Source organism: Staurois parvus, unplaced genomic scaffold (genome assembly GCF_062004578.1).
Source record: "Staurois parvus isolate SC_StPar_1 unplaced genomic scaffold, SC_StPar_1.0 ptg000508l, whole genome shotgun sequence".
NCBI lineage: Eukaryota > Metazoa > Chordata > Amphibia > Anura > Ranidae > Staurois > Staurois parvus.
Window position 1 is genome coordinate 1,100,013 of NW_028318304.1, and position 12,144 is coordinate 1,112,156.

At 42.3% G+C, this 12,144-nt stretch overlaps 1 long non-coding RNA gene across 1 annotated transcript; it reads left to right on the forward strand.

Moving 5' to 3' along the window:
- The first annotated feature begins 11,146 nt into the window (after positions 1 to 11,146).
- Positions 11,147 to 11,720, forward strand: LOC149451910 (uncharacterized). Its single transcript, XR_016314969.1, has 2 exons — positions 11,147 to 11,307; positions 11,687 to 11,720. It is a non-coding gene; the product is annotated as an uncharacterized LOC149451910 (long non-coding RNA).
- Positions 11,721 to 12,144: the final 424 nt, after the last annotated feature.

A 12,144-nucleotide genomic window follows, 5' to 3' on the forward strand; every position in this document is an offset into this window, starting at 1 on the left:
TACCAGTATGCAAAAGTGTATTTTCTTTGTAAGAATAAATTACCTCTAATGTTGGGTTTGCCATATGTATGGATCTGCTATGATATTACTAAAGTATTAGTTTTGTTTTTTACATTTTAGAATGGAGTGCCTTGAAATTGTGCAGAATTTTAAAGGGTGCCTTCACTGAAATAAAGCTGAGCAACACTGGTTGTTTAACCAGTAGGCTGTGATATGAAGGTAGAGAACAGCTGAAAGTGAAAAGCCCAACAAAATTTTAAATAAGGCATGCCATACTTGATACAATTTTCTTTTCTGCAGCCACGGGTTGCAGGAAAGAAAATTGCTCGCTTCCCCCATCAACACACTCAGTCATTGTGCTGATGGGGGAATCCCTCCCACAGCGCTATTATATTCTGCCGGCGGAGAGCCTTCCCTGCTGGCAGAACACAATAATTACTGCTAGCGGCTATGGCTGCCTGTAGTGGTCACATAAAAGATATCAGACAAACTGGTTGTAATGGAGTCGATTGATTGATCAAGTTCAGTACAACCAAGCCTGCCCAAAGATGGATGAACTGGCTGAGATTTTATCCATCTATGGCCGGCTTGATTTGCGGCTAGGGAAGGCAGCATTCAAGCAGGATCATAAGACATATGTACAAATCAGGGCATGTGTAGTTCAACACAAGCAATATTTGGAGTAGCGGTAGACAAATGAACAGAAGATTGCAAATGTCAGGTTGGGAATAACAGAATAGTCAGAAAAGCAGAAACAATTACACATAAGATTACTAACTTGCAACAAAGAATGTCACAGTATAGCAATCCGAATGTAAATTTGCCATGTGGTGACCCCACAGACAAGCTGGCATATGCCTATAATCAGGACCGGTGCTAGACTATTTTGTGCTCTAGACCAGCTACTTGTGCCCCCCCCCAAATAAAAAAAAATTAAAACTGGTAGAAAATATTAATTCAAATATTTCTTTTAATTTAAGTAATATAAGTGCCATAAAATGCCACCAGCACCAATATTAAAGACAAAATCAGCATCACAGACGGACTGTATCTGCGGCTGGCAGTGGCAGGGTGACAGCTGCAGTGAGTGGAGGATGATGGATCTACACTCTTAACAGATCCCACGCTGGAATTCCTCAGGCAATGGGGGGGGGGATAAAATGGTGTGACAGCAGGCAGCCCAGCCCACACACACACACATTAGCAGGCACTAGAAGAGCAAGCTTTGAGATTGTGATGATGTCATCACTCTCTGACACATTGCACATGTGATAAATGGTCGGCTGTGCCACACAGACACAAGACATCAGAGTCAGAGATTGACTTCCTCTGCAGGCGCAGCTCCACCTCCGCTGATGAATGGGAAGAAATGGGCTGGAATGCCACAGTGATCAGCAGCCACCAGCCAGCTTGTAGTAGGGGACTGAGTATGAGAGGAGCACTGGAAGGATCAGCAGCTCAGCTGCTACACTGGACCCAGACACCCAGCATCTTCCTCTGTCCTTTCTTCCTCCCCTTTTGCCACCCTTTCCCTCAGCTGGAGGTTCATTCATGACGTGGCGGTGTTCCACACAGAGAGAGTGCTGTGCCCAGGTGCCCTTAGGTGGCAGTGCATCCTAGGCAGCCACCTAGTTTGCCTAGTGGAAGCACAGGCCCTGCCTAATCCATTCTTCAAAGGGGAAGGAATGGGAGTGGAGAAAAGGAAAATGGAAAGGGGGGAGGAGCTAAAAAAAAAACGAAAAAAGAAAGTTAAAAAAGAGGAAAAAAAACACAGGAAGAGAAGAAAAGCACTTAAATATCAAAAAGAAAAAAAAAACCAAATGATTAAGATAAGTCAACAATAGTTATTGCTTTATACTCACCTGCATGTTGGATCTACTTAACTTATGTACATACATGGTCACATCAGATGCTGTGAGTAAAGTGCTGTATTTACAATATCTCCTGGTTCTGCACTGGACTGTGTCACCTTAATAATGACTATTGCCACAGTTCCATGTGACTTTAGCTCCTGACTTGGTTTTGTTTCTTGTGATGCAGCAGAACTATGAGGGATGATTCATCTCTCTAATGACATTGATAGAAATAGATTAGTTTGACGTTACCACAGTTGAGTAAAAAACATATTGTGAATTTTACCTAGAACCCCATAACTAAAGGCAAATCCCAAATTTGGGTTGTCCTCAGAACTGGAATAGTGGGGATTTCTCCTAATGGGGGCACTAGTTCTGATGACCCTGGTGACAACAAGTGATTCCCTCACTTTAGAGGGATTTTATCTCTTCCTATTTTGATTATGGGAAAGGGAAGTGAAGGGAAATGTCCCAAATGGGATACAGATGTTACTCTGTCCAAAATGAAAAACAAAGTTGTGCCTTTAGTTCTACTTTAAGATTGACTGAGGGAGGCGCTTGTGATGCCATCCACCCAAATTTCTACCTCAAATAATCAGTGGAAGTTTTGTATTCATTCATAGGATACAAAGCTCCCTTTGAATGGCTGAGCAGTGCCCTTATTCTATTTTGTTCCAGGAGTGAGACAGGAAGCCCCAGTCCCACTGCCAGAACACAGCGCTGTATACTGTATGTAGCTGAGGCTACATACAGTTAATACAGTGTCTCCAGCAACTTGGCTCCAACAAACTATTTTAGGGACCTTTAAAGCATAGAGTTAGGCTTTAACACCACATTGGTGTCATGAGAGGTGCAGTGAAAGGTGGAAAAACACATAGATGTTGTATTTTTCTACATTGGATGGCACTACATGACACTGAGCTGCTGTGCGGAGACACGAGTGAATAAAGTTTAAAAAAAACACATTGCACTGACAACTGCACACACTCTAAAACATTTATACCCTTTTAGAATGCTTGTTAAAAATGTGTGACATTTTAGAAGAGGCAGTCTCGCCTATTCCCTTGCTGCTTTAAGGACATCAGATGGTGGCTTTGAGATATATATATATATATATGTAGGTAGTACAGATATACAGCAGTGCACTGCGAGGTGGGTAGCACTGACAACATTTGTGAGCAGCTCACACTCTTGACTCTTGTACAGCAAATGGCGCACAGTAAAATGTTGGTTGCCCTGCCTCTAGCGTGATGCTGTACCTGACCCCAGAGTGATGCAGTACCCGCCCCTAGAGTAACATTGGCATCTGTCATTGCGCTGTGCAGATCCTGTTTACGTACCCCAGCTCCCCAGAAGAACCACCCAGGGTCAGCAGTGACAAGAAGATGAAAGCAACACTGCTAACACAATACGATTATTCCACTCTGTATGTGTGTAGTGTGTGTCAGGGCACAGTTGGCCTCCCCTTCCCTTGGGGCCCTGCACATACTGCACACATGGAGGATACACCCCTGGTTCTCAGTATGACACACAATAAAGATTTGACAGGAACAAGGAGAAGTTAGTACAAGCCTTGGGGAGACGTGCTGGGGAGTGGACATGAAGGCATGTTTTTTTCTTCAAGGGTTGGTGGGCATCATTCATCGTGATTCACATGGATCTACATGACTGTGCAAAATTATTGATGATAGCTTTACATCATGGGGCATGTTTTTATTCTTTTTTTAATTTGTGAATTTTCAAAGAAGTATGATATCTTGTATTGTGCACCCCTTAATCATTTACTTGGGGGGTGATATCTGGGGTCCCCCTTTTTTTAAAGGGTGCTTCAAGATTCTGATAAAGCCCCCCCTCCCACAGATTTCCACAACCACTGGACCAGGGATATGGTCCCCTAAGAAAGGTTCTTAGCTTCTTAGCTTCATCAATATGGAGAAAAAATGCTTTACTACGGTCTTCTACGGATTTTTGGGGGACCTTATGTTTTTTTGTTCTTGTTTTCTGCATCTGTTGATAAGGGCCTGGAACAGATGAAGGGAATACCCAGCTGCTTTGTTCACAAACAGAACAAACAGGTCAGGAGTCATTTACTGGTCATTTTAATTATTTTTTTTTTATCCTTGTAAATGTCTGTTTTTCTCTAGTATCTAATGTTAACTATTCCGAGCCTATTTTATGCAGTGACATCACTATTGGGGTGCAGAGGGTGTGGACCGCACTCGGGTGACACCCCCCAAAGAACAAAAGCCCTCTCCCCTCCCAAAGAGCACCCCCAACACATATCCGACCCCCCACCACCCTACTAACACAAGTGGAGAGGGGTGTCTGTACTGAGGGAAGGGGGCTGTACTGAGGGAGGGGGCTGTACTGAGGGAGGGTGGTCTGTACTGAGGGAGGTCTGTACTGAGGGAAGGAGGTCTATACTTAGTGGAGAGGGGGGTCTGTACTGCGGGAGGGGGGTCTATACAGGGGGTGTCTGTACTGAGGCAGGGGGTCTATACTTAGTGGAGAGGGGGGTCTGTACTGAGGAAGGGGGGACTGCACTGAGGGAGGGGAGTCTATACTTAGTGCAGGGGGAGTCTGTACTAAGAGAGGGGGACTAGACGTAGTGGCAAGGGGGGTCTATACTGTGGGAAGGGGGTCTATACTTTGTGGAGAGGGGGCTCTGTACTGAGGGTGGAGGTGAGTCTGTACTGAGGGAGGGGGTTCTGTACTGAGGAGGGGACTATACTTGGTGGAGGGGGGGGTGACACCATGTTTCCCCAAATTGGATAATACTAACCCTAGTGATGCCACTGTATTTAAGGCACCCCATGTAAGTTATTTAAAAGAAGTAAAATTTATTATAATTCTCTTATAATTTCTTATAATTTCACTTAAAGCTTTTTAGAAATGGCTGCTCCCGACCAAACAAAAAGGATTTTTTATTTTATTTGTATTTACCCCTGACTTTCAAAACTTTGGCACAATTTGCCAATCCTCCTGTGAACTCATCCCAGGTATGCTTGGCTCATTCCTATTTCTGTTTCAATACAGTTTTATTCAAATTTTGAAATGTAAGACAGTGATACAGTGACTCATTCCTATTTCTGAGGATTATTCTCTGTGAAGCGATGGTCTGGCTCCTGTTCCACTGCTCAGGTCACTGCTAACAGTACTTGGATAATGAGAGACCATGAGCCCCTGAGACGCTTTACCACTAATTAATCTGCAACTGAATTCTGCCCATAATACCTCAGCACCTTCACATTTTCCTTTGGCTAAATCCTCCTTCACACCATTTTTCAGATCACTTCTCACATATAGAGACTTGCGATGAGTCAAATGAAAATACACATCTAGGAGAGAGGAGTTATTCTTTAACACCAACAAGACCTTAAAGCTGAAGTTCACTTTCGGGAACATGCTACATGTTCCACCCAATTTTAGGGTGAAACATGTAACATGTTCTGGCTCCTGCAGTGGCTCAGCAATCTGAGCCCTGTGTGTTACAGCAGTACAGGGAGAAGTCCCTCATACCTGCTGTCACTTTTTGATAAGAGTGTAGCCTTGCAAGGCACCGCCCACACGGCCCTATCATTCATACAGAGTTCTGTGAATTAATCAGCTACAAGTACCGACATCCTTTGTGGATGCTAGCTTGTAGTTGTCAATGAACTATCACAGCGCTGTTGAGCACTGTGGTAATTCGTTGATTCTTTCTGTCAGTGTGAAACTGTCTGCAAAAAAATGTGCATTTATTATTTTTTTAAAGGTGGACTTGCAGTATCCTTTAAAGTCTATATAAACCCTAAAACAAAAAATGTAATGTATTGCAGTTTACTAGTCCTTGGACGTGATGGCTTTATTTAATTTTTTAAGGCTTTTTTTCAAAACATTTCAGGACAGCACATGACAGAATGTAGCAGCTCCTCTCCACGCAGGAAACACACACCCACAATAGACCTGAAATTGTAGCCAGCTCCCCACAGTCCTCTGTTATCGTGTTTCCTCCATCCAGGTAGGAATACACAGGAACTGTGGGAACTATGTTCTCCCAGGTGCTGCCTGAGTGAGATATCTCTTTTACTTTTTTCCTTTGCAGCAAGGCCCTCCAGGCAGTGTCCCAGGTGTGGGGGGGGGGGGCATGTTCCTAGCTCCTCTCTCCCTTTTCAGTGCTCGGGGAGAAGGAAAAGGATCTCTCCCTTCATGATAAAATGTTCCTGGGGCTTAGCGAGCCAAAGGGTAGTTATTTTCTTGTCCATTCAGCTATCTAAGACATGGTAAAGAATGAATGGCAGGATCCAGAAAGGAAACAATTTTTTTCGAGATGTCACAAGAGACGTTTCCTGTTTGAGGAGGATATCCAGTTTGGAACAAAGTGTCTAAGTTGGATGCTGATTTCTCCCAAGTCTAAAAAACCACAGACTTAGCCTTTGAAGACATGAGAAGCCTAAAGGAAGCAATGGATAAAAGGATGGATTTACTGTTGAAGAGGACATTTTACTTTACAATGGAGAATTTGAAGCCGGCAGTCACATGCATGGCAAGGAATCTAGACCCCTGGTTAAACCAGCTCAAATTGCATATTAGCATGGGAACCATTAAAGAAGAGATCTAGATTATTCCCTACAATTTCAAGAGCAGTAGGATGTATAGAGGATGCATCTGTAGAATCCATATATAAGACCTTGCAGAATTAGATTAGGCAACTGAGTGCACTAAGGGACTTATGGCTGATACCTAGCAGGGAGACTCAAAAGTTAGGCTATGTGGAATCCTGTTTTCAGGAGATCTTCTCTTTGGGCCAGACTTGGGCCAGAATCAATTTTGGACCACACAGCAGAAAGGAAAAAGTCTTTTCCTGTTAAAAAGAAAAAACAGAGACTGAAGTGGTTTTTCTTCCCCAGAGAAATTTTCAGCAAGGCAACCAATCTCAGGGGTAGAGGAAAATCTGGGTGTTGTAGAAGGCAAGAGAAAAAGGAAGAATCCTTTTTTGTACTCCTGAACAGAAGTCACATTGACTTGATCTTTCCAGTGGGAGGAAGATTGCAGGTCTTCCTTACACAGTGGTAAAAAATAACAACAAGCCTGTACATTCGGAATCTTGTCAGCAAGGGTTACGAGACAGAGTTTGCAGAGGCTCCGCTAAGAAAGTTCTTTGTTATAGATAACCCCAGAAATCTAGTAAAAGCTCTTGCTATGAAGAACATGGTTCAGGATCTGATACTTCAAAGAGTGGTTGTACCAGTCCCTGCAGGAGAAGAACAGACTGGGTTTTATTCCCATATATTTCTGGCTGGAAAACTTTCAGGAAAATTCTGCTTAATCCTCAACCTGTAGCTGTTAAACAAGGTGTTCTATACAAAAAGTTCTGGATGGATTAGGTCTTTTCGGTCAGAAATCTGCTGTTTCCAGACTGTTACATGGCATCGATCTAAGGGACACCTATCTACAAATCCCGATCATAGAGCACTCCCAAAGGTTTTTAAAACTGGCCCTGAAATCAGGGCAACAAGTCCAGTACCTGGAGTTCAGGGCACTACCATTCAGTCTGCCATCCTCACCCCGCATTTTCATGAAAATAATGACTGAGGCCTTATCTCCCTTAAGGCTCAGAGGAATTATGATAATCCCTTACCTAGATGATAATTTGCTTGTAGCAAGCTCTAGGACCTGTTGAGGAGGGACTTACAGGTGGCTCGCAACCATCTGTAGAGCTTGGGCTGGATAATAAATGTGCAAAAATCCAACCTGACCCCTTCCAAGAAAGTCCTGTTTCTGGGGTTTGCATTTGTTTGGAGGAACAGAAGATTTTCTTGCCAGTAGAGAGAATAAAAAAAGTTTGGACAGCACTGACTTTGCTTCAGGGCAATCAGCAGGTATTAGTTAGGTTTCTGAGGTCAGCTCTCTGCTTGTTAACAGCCTCCATCCCAGTGGTCCCACTGGACCACTGGGATGGAGGCTGTTAATAAGCTGAGAGCTGACATCAGAAACCTGATGACAAGAATACACTTCAGGCCCCCGCAACAATTTATCTTGAGAAAGTGGAATGGGTAGATGGCTTCAATGGACACCAAGATGAGGGTTCCCGCCAGGGTAAAAAGATCCCTCTAGTGGTGAAAGAAACAAGAAATTCTTTCAAACTATCTGGCCTGGTCCTTTCCAGTAGGAAAGATCCTCACCACAGATACCAGCTCCTGGGGCTGGGGAGAACACTTGGGAAGTCATCTTATGCGGGGGCAGTGGTCAAGGCTACAAGCAGCAAACTCCTGAAATTGGAGAAAACTAAAAGCATTAGCCCTAGTGATGTTAGCTTTCTCTCAGGAGCTCCTGGGTCATCATGTTCAGGTCTGCACAAATAATGTCACAGCTGTAGCCTATATAAACAGGCAAGGCAGCACAAGAAGCAGGAGTCTACAAAATCTGGGAGAGGAAATTAGGAGTTGGGCAGAAATCAATTTAGCATTCTTGTCAGTAGTCCACCTCAAGGGTTCATTGAACCTGGTAGCTGATTTCCTGAGCAGGTATCGAGTGAGAACGGGTGATTGGTGCTTAAATTAGCAAGTCTTTCACAACTTCGTTCAGGATTGGGGTCAGTCACAGATAGATCTGTTTGCCAAAACAGAATGCCAAAACTGCCATTTTTTTATCCCTGAACAGAGAGGACAGAGCAATAGGGATAGATGCCCTCGCTCAAAAATGGGGTTTCCAGCTGTTACGCCTTTCCAACTAATTCTGCAGGTCTTGATGAAAATTCAATCAGTGAGAGTGGCGGTCATCTTCGTGGCTCCTTTTTGACTGAAAAGGCTGTGGTTTTCAACTTGACTCCGTTTAGTGGTCAAACCATATTGGACGCTTCCACTCAGGAAGGACCTGCTGCTACAAGGGCCTGTGTCATCCACAGGTGGAAAGTCTATGCTTTATGGCATGGTTTCTGAAAAACAACTGCTAGAGAAAAATGGTTTCTCCCAATGCTTAGTAGACACTCTCCTATCAAGCCATGAAGAGGATATGAGAGCTACATATTCAAAGTTTGGAAGGTGTACAATTCCTGGTTTCTGTCCAACTCAAGGACCTTTGAAGATCTTGCCTTAAACCGGGAGCAGACAAGAAATTAGCAATTAGTACACAAAAATCCAGGTTGCAGCATTAGGAGTCTTTCTGGAACACTCTAGTTCTTCAGAACCTTTAATCATTAGACTTTTCAGGGCATTATCCTATTTCAGACCAGTTAAAGCTAAAGCTTTTCTCAAATTGGATCTACAAGCTCTAACCAAGTCTCCTTTTTTGAACCTCTGGATGCAGCGACTTTCACGTTTGTCGTGCTGAAGACAGTTTTACTAATTGCAGTTACTTCAGCACACAAGATTAGTGATCTACATGCATTGTCAGTAAGAGAACCATTTCTATCCAGACAGGATTGTTCTGAAAATGGATCTGACAATGGATCTGACTTTTCTCTATAAGGTAGCGTTGGTTTATCACTGTTCTGCCAACTTTTTATCTTAACCCGTTAAGGGAGAAGGAGATACATTTCCATTCTTTGGATGTGAGAAGAATTGTTTTACGTTATTTAGAATTACCTAAGAAATTCAGGAGTTCTGAATCTTTTTTTTTTTTTTGTTTGCTGGGACCAAAAAGGGCAGAAAGCCACTAAATTATCCATTGCCAGATGGCTAAGAATGGCAATTGACTAAGCTTATACACTTTCTGATCTTGTTCCACCATTGGGTTTCATGCTCCATGAGAGCTCAGGCAGCCATATGGGCAGGGAAGGCCAATGCTACCCCGGAAAAAAATAGGTAAAGCAGCAACGTGGTCAAGTATTTCCTCTTTTGTTCACAATTACAGACTATATTTATTACACTGGTCAACACACTTTTTCTGGCATAAGGTATTCCAACTGTTTTAAGGTAATTTTGGGGTGCTGATTCCAAATCTGACAGCAGTTTTTGTCTATCACATCAGATTTTTGAGATTTCAATAAAAACAGCAAGTTATGCTCATATATGAATAGCTATGCAAGCATACATACAAGAATAAAATAAGATACAATAATAAAGAAACAAACATTTAATGAGCCGTAGCACAAAGTTGTGAGTGACTGCATATCAATGTGAGTGAATGCATATTACCATGTAAGAATTGAATTGTGAAGATAAGAAATATATGTACAAAAAGGTCATTCACAATAGTGATGTTATATCTGCATAAATGACCTGTTCTTTGACGATCTCTGATGTACAACTTGTGGAATGTCTCTCGTCAAGGACCAGCAGTAATCTGCCATCATGTTTGAGTCCCATCGGCCTTGGTAACGTTCTTCCATAACTTTAATGTCTTGATGAAAGCACTCACCTTGCTCTTCACTCACGTGACCCATGTTCTCTGGAAACTGGGCCAAGTGAACCTAAGTAGTAATGTAAGTAGTGAACCTTGATGCTCATTCTACATCCAAGTGCTTGGAAACTCAAGAGCAGCTCCTCCACAACCTCTCGATAGTTGTCCGCTTTCCTGTTCCCAAGGAAATTCCGCACCACATCAGAGAATGCATTCCAAGCTCTAGCCTTTGCCGCAGTCATTGTTGTAACAAAGTGTGGATCCCTGATGTGTGGATCCCTGACTTGAAAAGGATGAACATATAAAGCTGAAGCAGTCTCCAGTGTGATCAAGAGCTTTGACGAATTGCTTCATTAACCCAAGTTTTATGGGCAGTGGGGGAAATACAATTTTATTCCCATCACCCAGAGGCTCATTCTTGATGTTCTTGTCACCAGGCGTCAAACTGATTCTTGGTGGCCAGTTCTTTTTAACCCAGTGTTCTAATGTAGCTCTACTGACCCAGTAGCACAGGAAACAAGGGTATTTGGTGTGACCTCCTTGCAGAAGTAAAATATTAAATAAATGTGGATATCTACATAAAATTATATTATAAACACACTATCCTAAAAATACAGCACCATATTTTAACACTAAAGCAGTCACTGACTCGCAACAACTTGCAATCATAAGTGACAAAGAGTTAATTTTGGGTAAAATCAATGAAAATGGGGTATGCCAATAGCATAAAAATGAGATGTGATCGAGCAAATCTGAGATCAGATTTGGAATCAGCACCCTGAAATTAGTCTAAAACAGCTGCAAAAGTCCAGGCCTGAATATTTAAATTTTTTTTTTTGTTGACCAGTGTTATCAGATGGGGGCAGGTGTAAGAGGTGTAGAAAATAGGCAGCCCCATAAAATGTAAATCCAAAGCCTAATACCTAATATAACAATAATATATCTTGTCAATAGAAGATACTAGTGATTGCATTTTTATTGTACCATCACAAGAGGGCAGAACTACTTCCTGTGATAATAGGAAGACACAGAAGTAGGAACTAAAAGTCTAACACTTTGTTTCCTACAGGACAGTGATTACAGTGAACATATCCAGTCACATGTAATTAAGGGTTTTCTGTGTTTGTTACAGGTAAGCAGGAGGCTGTTTAACATGATAAATAGGACAAAATGACTTAACATGTGCCCTGGTGGTTAGTAAATGTCGCTGTTACTATTATACAATCAGATTACTTGTAGCATAAATGTGAATATATATTGCAGCTATGTGATTTGGCGCTAAGATACAGGGAATGTGATTTCTCTATTGTAATACACTATTGTAATGCAGAATAGGTCACTAGCATATCTGCAGAGGTCTAGATATTCAGTATTGCAATTAAAGATGTTTATTAATGTATAGGAAAATACTTATTAATGTATATGGAAATATTTAGTAAGGTATAGAGGACAGTGATTACAGTGAACATATCCAGTCACATGTAATTAAGGGTTTTCTGTGTTTGTTACAGCCATTCCTAATAAAACACTTCTGGTTTCACCCGACCCATCCTTCGCACAGTTGAATTATTTACCGTATGTGCAACAAAATTGGCGCCCAACGTGGGGCCGGGTGAAAGGAACGCCGAAAGGTCACGGAAGTGAAAAGGAGTGACTACGCTGTCCGTGGTGAAGTTACAGAAAAACATTAGGAGTATGGATATCGAAAAGTTGCAAGATGAAATCAGTGAACATCTGATTCACATGACAGTCGATGATCTCATGGAGACTTGCCAGTTTATAAAGGCCTCCGAAGCAAGTATGGCAAAAGGAAAAACCCGTCGCCATTACATGCAGATAGTGAATGAGGTGTTAGATGAACTGGTAGAGACTGAAAGTGAAGAAGTGGTGACACAATTTCTGCAGGCAACTAAGAAATTCATTGGTGAGTTAGAGAAGAGAGATAACATGGAAGCACCAAGCGATAGTG